A 14,470-nucleotide genomic window follows, 5' to 3' on the forward strand; every position below is an offset into this window, starting at 1 on the left:
ACCCGTCGAATCATGTGATGACATTCCATCTATGGTGTTCATCAAACACCCTGAATGATGATTCGATAAGACTTCGCCTTTTTCAGACGACGTTAACGGGTCCAGCGGCAAAATGGTACATTGAATTGCCTAGAGCTTCGTTCAACAACTTCAGTGCCTTAGCTACAACCTTTTTAACCCATTTTCAATTACCGATAAGGTATGAAACGGGAACAGAACTCCTTACCAACTTCAAACAGACAACGGCCACTCATATATCTGATCATATACATGAATGGCGACGTCGTCGTAGGATGGTAAAAACATATGTTCCCGATCAGCTATTAGCTGAATGGTTTATAAAGTCATTACTTCCGGCCATAACAGAAGATGTGGCCAAGGGGGGAGTCGTAACAGAAGAGCAAGTTATAGCTCGTGCGCAATATCTAGACTTGGTTTATACTCAGTCTCGCACGCTCTACGACAAAATACCTGACGCCCCTAGACAGGAATTCTCAATTCCTCCTCCTCCTAAATCAAACAATGACTCTCACGCCGGCGAGGGCGTGATTGGCAAGCACAAAATTTATAGTCAAAATGCAAATGAAAAACTTCTTGCCTCAGAAGTAAATGCCATGTCGACCGACAAGGGCAAACAACTGAAACAACCAGGGGGCAAGAAGAAAAAGACAGGGAGAAAAAGGAAACCCCCGACAGGGTGTCATATATGCGATGAGGATCATTGGACGAAATATTGTCCACATATAGCTGAAGTTAAGAAACTCTTCAAGAGTTCAAAAACCCCAGCAGTATTGACTGATTTGTTTCCTAATCCAGGTCAAAATCTGGTTGCTAATCAAAATGCTTCCGGATCCCAAGTGCTTATGTTGTCTACCTCAAAGCAACAGAATAATGCTTTGACAAGGAATAAAGATTACGGGAATCCAAAGTTGTCGAACAACAAGGTTAATGAATGACCTAGTAGTTCAACAACAAATTTGACTGAAGTTGTGCCACCCATCATTCCTGAGCCAATGATAAAGTCGCCAAAGGGAGTAGTACACAAATCGACATTTAATCCTCGTGCCAAAGGAGCACAGAATTATAATATAGTAGAGGAACTGGCCCAATCGCCGTCCACTATGTCGACACTTGAAGTACCACAAAATTGCCCCTCCCAAGAGCAAGCTTTATTATCAGCAATAGGTGGGATTGGCCCAATGGGTTCCAATCTTGTGGCCTTTGATCATAAAGGATATGACCCTCAGTTACCAGCTCAACTAGCTTTCCTTATTCAAGTGAAAGCCCTCAACAAAACTGTTCATCGAACAATTATTGATGAGGGGGCATCTACATGTCTTATGTCGATGAGTTGCTGGAAAGATTTAGGCTCACCACCCTTGTCGAAATCGTCGACGACGTTAAAAGCATTTGATGGAAGATCATACACTCCATACGGGATTTTAAGTAACTTGCAAGTTGAACTGGGGGGCAAAACAGTAGGAATTGATGTTGAAGTAATTGATGGAAACCTCGATTACAACATCCTACTTGGAAGACCATGGATCTATGCCATGGCCGCAGTTGTGTCGACCTACTTCAGGAAGATTGCATTTCCCTTCCAAGAAGGAATTACAATCGTCGACCAACAAACTTTTCTCCCCAACAGTTCACAAGTTACGGGAAGCATTCCAATGATCCATGGAAGCAATCATTCACTCCAAAATATCGGAGTAGGTCTCCTAAAAGACCCTGCCTTAATGGGTACTTTCGCCCTACCGCCTCCAAGTAATCTGGCGGGAGTGGCCATGGTGGAAACCTACAAAATGAAATCTAATCCAATCTTCTGGTTGGATTCGGAAGATTCCTAAATATTTTGTCGGCATGGATCATCGCCCTAGTAGAAATACTGTAAATACAGTGGGCTCCGAGGATAGTTCCTATCTTGTGTCAACCTCATTAAAAAATGAAACAAATCCCCGAGGTAAACCTTCATTCCAACCACCGAGTTGGATGCAATGAAGCTTGGGGGGCATGCACCTCGATTTGCATTATTATGCTGGGGGCATGCAAACTTATCTTCGAGCAGTTTTAGCACACAGTTCATGCTCGTTAAAAAATAAACGCAAGATCCGAGCAGTTTTAGCACATAGTTCATGCTCGTTAAAAAATAAACATAAGTTGTGAGAAATCTTCCCCTAGAGTTCAAGCTCACCCAGAAAAAATGAACCGGTAAATAACCTTGGTAAATGTAACCTTTGACAGCCATATTAAAGCCCTTGGTCGTGTTCTTGCAGTCTCACCTCCATCCGTTCATTTGGCCAACCGTTCATCTCCATATGTTTGTTTACCCGTTTTGAGGAACAGCTGCGAAGAGTGATTTCACTAAGCCATCCTTGTGACACTGTCGTGATTGGAATATTCCAACCTGTACCTGGAATCTGCTGCTGCCCTGTTCATCACTCGTTCCTCGAAAGACGAGTCGTCTTTAAGCTCTTTTCACTCACTCGTAAAATATGAAAAGATTGCCGAGTTTTGGCCTTCTAGCTCGTTAAAGCGATCGGAAAGCTATCCCTCCTCTAGATTTTAATCTTTTTGGACCTGAGGGATTATTGCACAAAAAGATCGAGCGCTTGTTTTGTTCGGCTCATTAAAGCAATCGAAAATTCATCCCTTCTGTATTGTTTTATACTTTTCTGGACTGAAGGGATTAGATGACGAAAAAGGAATTTTGGAGTTGACTTTACGTACCTTTTCAGACTCTCTAAAAATGAAAAGGACCGAGTTATCCTTGTCGTTAGACTCGTTAAATTCATTAAATAGCGACAAACTTGTCTTTAGACGAGAACGAGTTTCCCTATCGCTAGGCTCGTTAAAACATAGCGATGGGCTTGCCCGAAGGGCAGGTTATAGAACAAGCATATGTTATCCTCCTCAAGCTTGACAAAAATAAAGAGGTACTGGTCAGCAATGACTGGGGAAAAAATTGGGAGAACCTCACAGCTTTAATGGTAGCAAGTCGCTCTTGAACATGACACTTTGTCCTCCGTATCACATCGGGTTGGGTTGTTTCATTCACCGATCTCATCACCATGGTCCTCGCCACACCATCCACATTTGGGGTAATGCTACCGATCCATCACATCAGTGTCGTTATATGTTAAAGAGATGTTGTTCTGCAAAGAGTCAACCGTGTCCCATCCACTGCCATACATTGTCCTTCATCCATTTCATGACCGCCACCCTGAATCATACATCACAGTTTGTTTTCACCTCATCACAATCACTAGCTCCGTTCCGTGTCAATGATGTGGGATTCATTAAGGCCCTCCTTTGACGGATCGCTCCTTGTCGACATCAGCTCATTATCCAAGGAGTTGATCTAGGAACAACCCATTCAGTACTTTGAAGCTTGCATGCCTCAATGGCAAGTTTCTCACTTCCGGCGACAGGTATACATCAATGACCTTCGACCAGAGGATTTTGCATGGTGGTCGACGCCAAGTCCTTTATTCCCACCATGTGAATTGTACTGTTGTACCTTGAGGGTCATCATCCTTATCGGTGATTCCTCTCGCGCTTGTTAACGGTTTACATCATTGGCCGGTAATCAAGCGATGTCTTTCCATGTTCGACTTCAAGAAATTCTCACATGGATCGACTTGTACATCGAGTGAAGATCGGAAGAGATTGAAGACCCCGGATCTAGTTTCATCCATCCGGGCTGCGATATATATTCAGGATATAAAGACATTTGATATGTACATCATTGCAGCAGATGATCATCCTTCTCAAAGGATGATAATTTCAGCAGAGAATTATCAGTCTACAATCAGACGATCGTCTGTTCTATGTACCAAAATGTATTTATAAAGCTGAGCATGGGAATGCCCGCCTCAGCTAGATCATGAAAATGTATGAAAAATAATGTATCGTATTGTATCTTATTACAGGACACTTCTCAGCAGATTGAATGAACTTCGGATCCTCTCAATAAAGCATTTCACCCGATAAACGACCTCATACTTTAGGGGGCATCTGTTATAGACAATTTTGTGCCTTACAGCAACAAGCATGAATTGTCGATAATCCAAGGGATCTAAAGTTCCCTAAACATGATGTTCCTACCCCTATAATAACAAGGTCAGCAAACCAACAGCTCTCAGATCAGTTCTCCACCTGAAAACACTAAAAAACAAGCAATCCTGAAATCAAAGCAGGTGCTCCACTAGGTTTCTGCGCTGAAACTCAGTTGCTCCATGGTGTACCTGCGTTGCAAAGCAAGTGGAACAAAGGCCACCTGCGCTGAGCGATATGGGACAAGTGGCACACTGAGTCATTGCTCTGGAATCTTCCAAAAATGACACTTGGATCAGGTATTTCGCCTTGTGATGAGTCAGAGGCTCTGTTTCTCCAAGTGGAAGCAAGGTTCTCCAAGTGGACTCAAGAACTGAAGATCAACTGAAGAGAGAGAGGACACTAGGCAACTACACATCAGTTGCAAGCTGACTCATCCTTTCTCAATTCATCTATATATTGAGCTCTCTCCTATGAGCTCAGGAGGCTGGAATTTTGTGCAAAGTAATGCTATGCTGTTGGTTTCACTATAGAGCTATTGGGTGATTGCTTGAGGGAGGTGAAGAGGAGAAATTCTTTCTGCTGGGAGGTGTTGCTGGATTAGGACCTTCAATGGTTGTAACACTCTCAGAACCTTTACTTCTTCATTAATAAAAGCTATTGAGGTTCTTCTATATGCATTTGTTCCAATGATGTTTTGTGATAATTGTATATTTGGTTTATGCTAATCCGTGAATCAGTTATGATTGCATGCCTCTTGTAGTTTCCTTCTTTGTTATTTTGCAGGATATCATTGTAGCTGGGCAAGCAAAAGAACAAGGAGCTAGGAGCAAGCGGCCAAAGAGAAGAGTTTGGATTCGACATTAAGCGCAAGGCAACGGTTAGTGCATTTCTCCATTCTCTTTTGCTTTCATAAAGAAGTAAACCTTAAGTAGTTTGTTTTACAGTTGTTGCTAAGGAACTATCACCCTTAGAGTGGGATAGGGTCATCCGAGTCGGATACTTTTCCCTACAACAGGCGACCCTTCAAAAAAGTGAAAAAAACTTAGCACTTAAGATTGTTTTTTGTTTTCAATAAAACATGTGATCAAAGCAAAACATCCAATTATATGAACTTCTACCTTTTCATGCTTTGTGTGCATAAAAAATGCTATAAATGATAAGCATACTTGTATACAAATGCAAAAGCTAGGAAAACCCTGTAAGCGCAAAAGCTTGAGTACTAAGCAAAATCTTAATTAACCCGTTCTTTGAAGTGATAAGAATTGCATCGCAAAACGGGTAATGGTGGGCATCCTTACAAAGAAACTCCTTAAAATGCAAAAAAGATAGAATGCAAGAATGAAAAATCGTAAGTCTCTTAAACTCATCGCATATCACATACTCCGTTAACCGCAACATAACGCAATAAAAAATGCCTAAATATTGTGAAATATGATAAAGCTTCTCGCAAATCACATATCGTGATCGCACGTTGAAATACATGGTTGATTAAGGTAATGGATTTGTGATATCGTGATCTGTGATGTTGCGAAGCAAATTGCAAAATTGTGATATCACATATTTAAGGGCTCAAAGTTCAATGGTATACTTTCCATTGTTCAAGGCAATATTTATGAGCATTAAATAGCAACTTAATGAGCCATTGATGGTATTTCTTAAAAACAAATCAGATATGGGTTAAAGGACCATCTCACGTAAGGTGATATATTTGATATGATTTTAATAGTAAAAACCTTTCGTGTCACCTTATTGTTGTTCATTATTCGCCATCACCCTTACCGCCTCTTGCTTCTCTGCTTTCATTTTTAGATGAAATACGCATGACAACACACAGAACATAATGGGAAAGAAGGGAAAAGCTCCTGTATCTAAAAAAATAGAGACGACTCCGTTATTCATAGACATTTCTTGCAACTAGGACGTAGGGATATCTACGTGGGAAGGAATGTACAAAATGTTAGAGGAAGAAAACCAGAGGATTATGGAGGTTACAATCATGGTAGATGGACAGGTCTCCTCTGACACATCTCTAATTGAACTAGCATGTTCATTCCTCCATCATATTGCTCCCAGGCCGAAGCTACTCCCATACAATGATATGGTCAAATGGATTATTGATAGTGCAGAGATATCCAACAGATAGTTCCTGATTGCCAGCCGAGAACTCATGGGATCATTCACGACGGATAATCTGAGGTGTATGTATCACTTACCAAAACCTCAGGTTTCCTACAATAATCAATTCATAGAGAAATTCACCAAACAGAATGTTGATCTGGTAGAATTCACAAAAGACTGGTCCAGGAAGGAGGAATCATTTAAGAAAGATAAGAATGGTATGTATGCCACTGGCTCTCTAAATTCCCCTTGTTGTTTTGCTGCTACAATGTTGTGTAGATTATTTGGTAGACCCGATATCAACAAGTTCTCTTCGGACTGGTTACCTTTGCTTGATGCGGCTACCAATGCAGCCATAGTGGATTGGGCCACAATCCTTTCCAATAGCCTGGCCGCTGCCATTTTAAATTCTCGTACTAGAAGAAGTGTTGCATAGAGGTTTTGCCTCGCATTCTTTTTAGTTGCCCCTGTCATGGATGCCATTTGTTTTGTCTCTTATTTTCCCATTATGGGGTGGAAATGGACAATCCAAAACCCCCTACCTATTCAAATCTATCATAAAGAACTGCGGGAGTCCAATTTTTCCCCACATCTCTAAATAATCTATCATGGAGTCATGCTTCCTCTTCACATAATGATATATAACAAAGACGCCCTTAGATGTTCCCCAGAAGCTGAAACTGACATTCTCCCTGGGGGAAGGTGGCTTGGGGAAGAATTATTTACCTATGTTAGGGTATTTGGGAGTATCGCCTTGCCTCATGTACTTCCTAGGTATGTTCCTGACAAATTAATGATTTGAGAGACAACCTACCAGACCTGTGGTACTGGGGAATGAGCAAAGAACTTAAGGATAAGAAGAAGGCCATCTGGCCTCAGTTCCCTATGGTCTGCAGGAACTTCGCATTGTTTGATGTGGCACACACTCTTAAAGAGGTTGATAATATGCTCTGTCTTCAACTACCAAAGTTCTGAGGGAGGCAATATGATCCCTTGGATATCATCAAAAATTTTACGATAATGGTCAAAATCAAAGTGTTTACTAAAGAAGATGATATCTTTGATGATATATTTCAATAGAAAATTTCTCTCGCAGAGATTCTACATATCACACAGGCTCAATTCGATCAGCAAAAGCTCAGGAATTTCACCATTATAGACAACAGATATTGGCAAGTGTCCCATTGGACAAATTGCGTATTGAACCAATAACAGAGCCCACTCCGAGTATCAGTATAAGTGGAATTTCAGTAGAAGGGAAGTCTAAGTCGAAGTACGACAAGGATTCAGCTGAAGAATCCGATAAATAGTCAAAAAGTGCACATAGCAGAAGTGAAGGGTCTGTCAGAGATACAACTTAGTCTACTGAAAAGCCTGATCAGCAGGTTTTGTCCCCAAAATAGGTTGAGACTTCTGTTCCCCTTGCTAAGTCAACAAGTCCAATTATAGTGGATCTAGACAAAGAGTGGGAAAATTTAATGAACTAATCAACGCCGAGGAACAAAGTGCAAAGCCACTAATAAACCCAGGAAAAATAGCCACAGAAATGATAATAGAAGAGGTTATTAATACTCAGAAAACAGAGCATATCCTTGCTACTCCTGCATCTGAAATTATGCTAAAAATAGAGGAGATTCCTCCTCTAGATGTATTTTATAGCCTGCAACATAAAGCTATTGTCAGGAGGCAAAGAAAGAAAAGAAAGATTGATACTGTACTTTCTTTGGAGGCTAAACCTTTAGACGTTCTTTTGCGAGACTCGACCACCGATCCAACATAAAACCTCACCAGGCTCTCGCATATTGCAGGGGCGTATGCTTTGCAACCATAGTTAAGGTGTCAAAATTTCAAGCACTATTAAAATAAAAAGAGGATAATATTTCATTTTTGGAACATCAATTACAGCAGGCTAGTGTCAGCCGAGAAGCAGAAATACAACTGGCAAAGCTACAACAGGACTTCCAACAAATGCAGTTGAGCTATCAAAGCAATCTGGCTGATAAAGAATAGCAGTTGCAGGCCACAATAGAATTGCATAAGGACAACCCTAAAAGGGAATAATTCATCGCAGAAGCCCTTGCCCTCAATGACCAACTCTTACAACAGGAATAAATGATTTGCCAAAGGATCTCGCAATGGAATTTCCATTGCGAGAAAAGCGACTACATTACAAATCAAGTCATAGACTTACGACTAGATTATGATTTAGTTTTTAAGAAAGTTTATGACTTTTTGAATTGGCAGAAAGCAAAGGAGGGAAAAAGAGCAGAATTTCCCAAGATTGACGAATGCCATAAAGAAATGTTGTTTGCAAAATGGGATGCAAAACTTAAGGAAGCAGAGCAAGCAATGGAGGAGGCTGCAACAACAACAAGCAACATCATCAACTGCATCAACGAGAATTTGCATAAAGTAAATTTAATATCAGAAACCACTCCAAGATTCCTCCCAAAGGTACAACAACTGCAAACAAGGTGGAAGCAAATGACAGAAGAAAAGGCAGAGTCAATTAGGCAGATAAGCAGATTAAACTCGGATACTTACTGGAAATATTTGGTAAAACCACATAGCCAGTGGATAACTCTCAAGTGTCTCATAACCTCTGCAAAGAAGATAGCGCCAACACTTGCTGATTCCATATTTGCAGGTCAATTAAAAGCTGAAGTGAGCTGACTGGCTCTCTTGAAGCCCATGCTGGATGTTTGCAATTTGAAAGAACAAATACATGAATTAGTATAGATACAATTTTAGTTAGATTTTAGTTTATTTTTGCTTTAAATGAGGAAGGTCATTTTGAACCTCCTCATCTATTTTTGTAATAAGTTATTTTTAGATTTTAGTTAGTATTATTTTAACCCTTCTCATCGCATTGGAGAAGGGTCTAGAAATTTATCAAAAACAATTCTTAAGAACGTGCATTTTGCCCCCCACTAAGGAGGTTTTGATAAATTAATGGAGCGAGATTTATTTATATCTGAGTTTAGTGTCTGCTACTGAAATGCATTTCTATACTCTTAGTAGATACTGAATTATTTGAAGATAGGTCCATATCGTTGAAGCTCATGAGTAGGACCTATTATCAATGGTACTTTTATCTCTTCATACATTTTTCTTATGTGCCAAGTGATATATATTGTTTTCAGTTGTTTATATGTGAAAGCTTGAATGATCAGTTATCAATTTTGCACTTTTGTACTGTGATAGCTATTCTGTTTATGCCAAGTGTATGAATGACTTATTATGCGATTTGTTTATCATAATTGTTTCGGTTAATTTCTTTACGAAACAATCATATTTAATGCATTCTTTTCTCTTAGTAATTGAATGCTTTTTATTACCAATTGCTATGGGGAATTATTTTAGATCGAATAAATGAAGTGTTACTCCCAGGGTAGATTAAAGTTAGATGTTTTCCTTCCTTAGAATAAAACTGCACATGTTAGATTAGATTTAGAATAAAGCATTCTCCCCTTAAAACCTAAGAAAATAAAAACATCATCCACTTAGTGTACCATCATAAACAAATTGGGAAATTGGTCCCATTACCCCTAGTGGGAGCCACTATTCCAAATGGAAAAGGAGCTGCTTTCAAGGTCCAGACCGGGTGGTTATCCCCCTTGTTGTAGACCTGATTTTCAGGCCTTCAATAGGTTGATGATAGTGAATTGAGAGTGAATGTGAAAAAGAGCCTCAGAGTCTAAAAGGAAGTGATTTTCATCTTCCACCTCCTTAGTATCACAAATCTGATAGGTTCTATCATCCGAGGAAGTCTTGGGAGTAGACCACAGCCCATTCTCACTTCGAAGCTCATGAGAATTAGTTCTTCTCCTATCAATGTTCATTTTCTTCTTAGTGTTGGTCAACATAGAGAGATAATTCCAGTTATCAAGGGTGGGGTTTATCACCTCCGTATAGTCTATTAGCTTCTTTTTACCCTCCAACTCCTTACCATCCCACATATTATCCTTAAAACTCAAGGTAATAATATCTTTGATATTATCCTTTCTTCCCATGATGATCTCCTCCTTAATCTCCCAAAGGTTGAGCCAAGACTGGGCATACTTATGCCACCCACGCTTGAGGCACAAATGGGGGATTTGACTAATGTTAGAATAAATATTTGGGAGCCTCTTAGATTCCATGTTTTAAAGCTCCTTCTTATACATCAAATATCTAAACATAGATGTACTTCCAATGGGGGACAGGCCCGCTTCAGTGAAGAGGATAGGATAGGGATTATTTCCACTGATCTTGAGGTTATAGGTTATTAATTTATTTTGGATCATCTCAATCTTTATCCACGATTATCTAGATATACTACAACCCCAAACTTCACATTTGTATAAGACAACAGGGGTGATGAGAGTCTAAAAAAGGAACCTTTCTTTACTCCAAATGTAAATATCAATCAACTTACAATTGTTTTCAAGCTCATAATAGGCTTTCCAACCTCCAATAATTCTTTACTCGATGCTATAATTCAAGTTGAGCCGATGAGGAATGTCGATACCCAAATATTTATTAGAAGAACCTTGCTATAGTCAATGGTTATTATATATGAAACTACCCTCGGTGATCATTTTTCATTTAATGATCATGACTTTAGTCTTGTCGGTATTAGCTATCATATCCATCTTGGAGTAGTAGACATGAAGACTCTTAAGTTTCTTATCTATATCATCATGGATTTTTGCTAGAAGAACGATATCATTAGCATAAAGGAAAAGAGTAATGATTATTCTAGTGAGATCGGTGCCCTTGCAACCCGTAGTTTCCTAACACTCCTTTATCTTATCGATGTAAATACCAAAATGTGTATGGGATAGGAGACAACCTTGCTTAACCCTGATATTACATTTAATAACTTGAGAGCACCCTTCATTTTTCCTAATATTTGAAATGACAGTCTCATAGAGGCAGATCAAAACAATCCTCAGTCCACGAGGAACCATGATCTCTTCATGTCTCTCATAGAGATTATCTTGAGGGACCATGTGGAAATATTTTATAAAGTCCACAAAACACTAGAAGAGATCGGCTTTACTATTGCGACATTCCTATACAATTATCCTGAGACTGACAAGGTGGTCGATAGTCAAGTGTTGTCTCCTAAAGCCAACTTTCCCTTTAGCCCTTTTACCCTTGTTCTCAAGCCAAAGGCTAAGCTTGTTTTCTAAAATGAGCCCATAAAGGTTGGCTAGGATGTGGCTAATCCTAATGGTCTTGTAGTTAGAGGGAATGCTTTTGTTTGCATTTTTAAAGATTGGCACAACAAGGCTTTACGTCCAAATCTTGGGGAAGCCATGCTTTACAACCAAATTGAGAAGCAAATGGAAATGCGGAATGAGGATAGATATTCCAATTTTAAAGACCTCAACTTGGTATCCTTCAATATCTTTAACTATCCTTCAATACCTTTAACTTTCCCATTAGTGAGATTATTAATACTAAAATCAATTTCTTCCAAAGAAAATATATATTCCTTAATAGGAGTGTTGAAGATGGTGCCTGATGAGCACCAGTATTGTAGCAAGGATGCTACAACTCCTGGGCTACCAGCTTTGCTTTATCAACCTGGGGTTCTTACAAACTTGGAGGTGACAGTGCTCTATACACAAGTAAAAGTGATGGTTCTGCTTGTTGTCAGTGTTCAGCTGGCGAGAGACCACTCAGGTTTCAAGCTAGAATTATATGGAGTCAGAAGAATCTTGATTCTTTGATGGAAGAAATGTAAATTTACTCTAATAGGGAGCTACTCTACTGCAATAATGGAGAAGGTCGACATGTGATGCTAAATCACACCATTTCCTAATTAATCGCTAAGAAACTATGCTTTGCAGAAATTCTGAATCAACATGAACCAAATTCTACTATCTAAGTTATAGAAGTAAGAAGCATCAAACATCGCTAATGTGCAAGTAAAGAGACTGAACTAAATCTGTTTTTTCTTTTTTGTCTTTTTATGCAAAATCAAGTATGCAAACTAATTGCTTATGTTGATGTGGCAGTTGAATTAAGGATGTTTGAGGATAACTAGAAGGGTTATGAGATGGTTGGATGGTGAGGAATACCCTTGGGAGGCTTTGGGTGACTTTGTAGAGGTTTTCCATCAATTCAGCCTCAAAACAGACCATTTTAGGAAAACCTACAAGATGTACGAGAAACCTACAGGATCCCTTGTAAACCTACAGGATACAACCGAGAGAAAAATGCGAGGTGTTGGAGGTGATGGAAGGCATGGGAAAGGTGTGTGATGGGTGGAATGGAGTGGGAGAAGGTCTAGGATCACTCAGAACTCAACATCGAAGATAGTAGATGCTGGATTCGATCAATGTGCTTGGAAGAATTTCTATGAAAAATGATGAAAGCTAGTGAAGGTGATGGTGAAAACAAGGGAAGACTAGGGTGGATGGAGTGGAAGGTGGCTGCCGGCTATGAATTCTTAATCTTCTCTTGAAGTACCTTCTCTTAATAAAAAATGCATATCTTCGCAAAATCTATGCAAACAAGATACATTTTCATAAATGAGTAAAGAAGAATTAATGAATTAATTACCTACACTATGCATGAGGAAAGTTGCTAAAAGGAATGAAAGCATAGATGATATCTACTGCAGAAATGAAGATGAAAAATATGACAATGGAATCCTACCTTGCAAGACTAACCAAATACTAATTTAAAGACAACAAACTCCAAATCTCATAACAAAACTGTGTCTTTGGGGTTGCTTAAGGGTCCCTTCCTCAAGTCATCATCCTAGAGGGAGGAAGTGAGGCTGAGACACCTGCTGACAACCTGATGGTGATCCTTTTATCCTTGCTAACCTGCTACTGTAGTAAGGCACAAATGGAAGAAAATTAATAAAAAACCAATCTAATCTACATAATGGAAATGCATCTAAAATGAAAATTAACAATGAAGCTGTGAAAATACACTAAACATAAATATAAAATAAAGAGGAGCCTTGGCTGCTAGGGTTCGGCCCTAACCCAATATATTTAGTCCTATGAGTTAACTCAGTGCTGGATCAAAACAAAACTCATTCTTATTACCAAAACAACAAATTACATCAATAGAAATTTCATGAATCTGCAGCTCGAAAATAGATTAGAGTTTTACAATAAAAATCTGAGTCCTAATGAGGCTCTAGGCCTCTCTACTTATACAACTAAAGTCCACAACGATTTCCTTAAAATCAAAGAGGCTTAGCTCCCAAAATTGAGATAAACTAGCTCTTTGTCTCTCACTTGCTTAGTTGCCTTCTAATCATCATGGCTTGGTTGCTTGCACTCTGAGGTGGTGTGATGGATGGAGGAATATTCGAATGGGGGATAAGTAAATGAGGAGGATTTGCCTCGTAAAATCTCACTCCCTTGTCCCATTTGAGTTTTAACCTTAGTATTTGCAAACATTCCTTGATTTTATCCTTCAATCTTGCATTCAATGCATATTAGCCCACTAGGCATAATATCCAACTCTAACGCATCTCATAAACAAAATATAATGAAAAACATGTAATAAGTTGTGAGAAAAGTTGGTTTGACTATTCTAGGAGGTGAATTAAGGCCCATATAATTACCCAATGATGAGGCTCATCATGACCCCCATATTGAAAGTGTTTCTCATCATCTTAGCAACTCAATCAATATCCATATCCTTCATAGATATAGTGGCCTCCCTAACATCACGTGTCTCTATTGTGGTCTCCTCTTCTTGTTCATAGAAGCCTGCTTTCCTTTCTACCTCCTTCCACTTCCTCCTTTCTTCTTCTTCCTTCCTTCCTTCTAGCATTCCTAAGAGTAGTGGTGGACTCAGTTTTAGGCCAATCCAATTGACTTCCAGTGTTTGCATAGATTGCTTGTACATGGGTGTCCTATTTAGTTCCTCTCTCAATATTTGTGGGAAGTTGTACCCTCTTATATTTAAGTTGTATGATAATTTGTTCCATGTCCTTAGGAGAGCATGTATGCTATCATTCCCTAATAGCCTCAGCATCTCCTCAAAATGTGAAATTTCTTGCTCTTGGGAAGTAAGATATCTAGTGCAAGATGAGGATAATTTGCAATCAAATTATGGGTACTGATGAAGGCCATGGGATTTGATTGTTTAGCTATGATCATAAGAGGTTCAATTTATTCTCTTGCCAATATCTTCTTCATCTCTGCAATGCTTGACTCCTCATGGCTCATCCATGATTCCAAAGCCATCAATTGTAAATCTCCTAGCTTGGTGTTAGGGTCCCATACATTCATGTTTGTTAGGGCCATGTTGTGAAAGTAACACTCAACCATCT

This window comes from Pinus tabuliformis, chromosome 3_2 (assembly GCF_031772625.1).
Source record: "Pinus tabuliformis cultivar Carrire ecotype Pingquan chromosome 3_2, CPIR1, whole genome shotgun sequence".
Classification (NCBI taxonomy): domain Eukaryota; kingdom Viridiplantae; phylum Streptophyta; class Pinopsida; order Pinales; family Pinaceae; genus Pinus; species Pinus tabuliformis.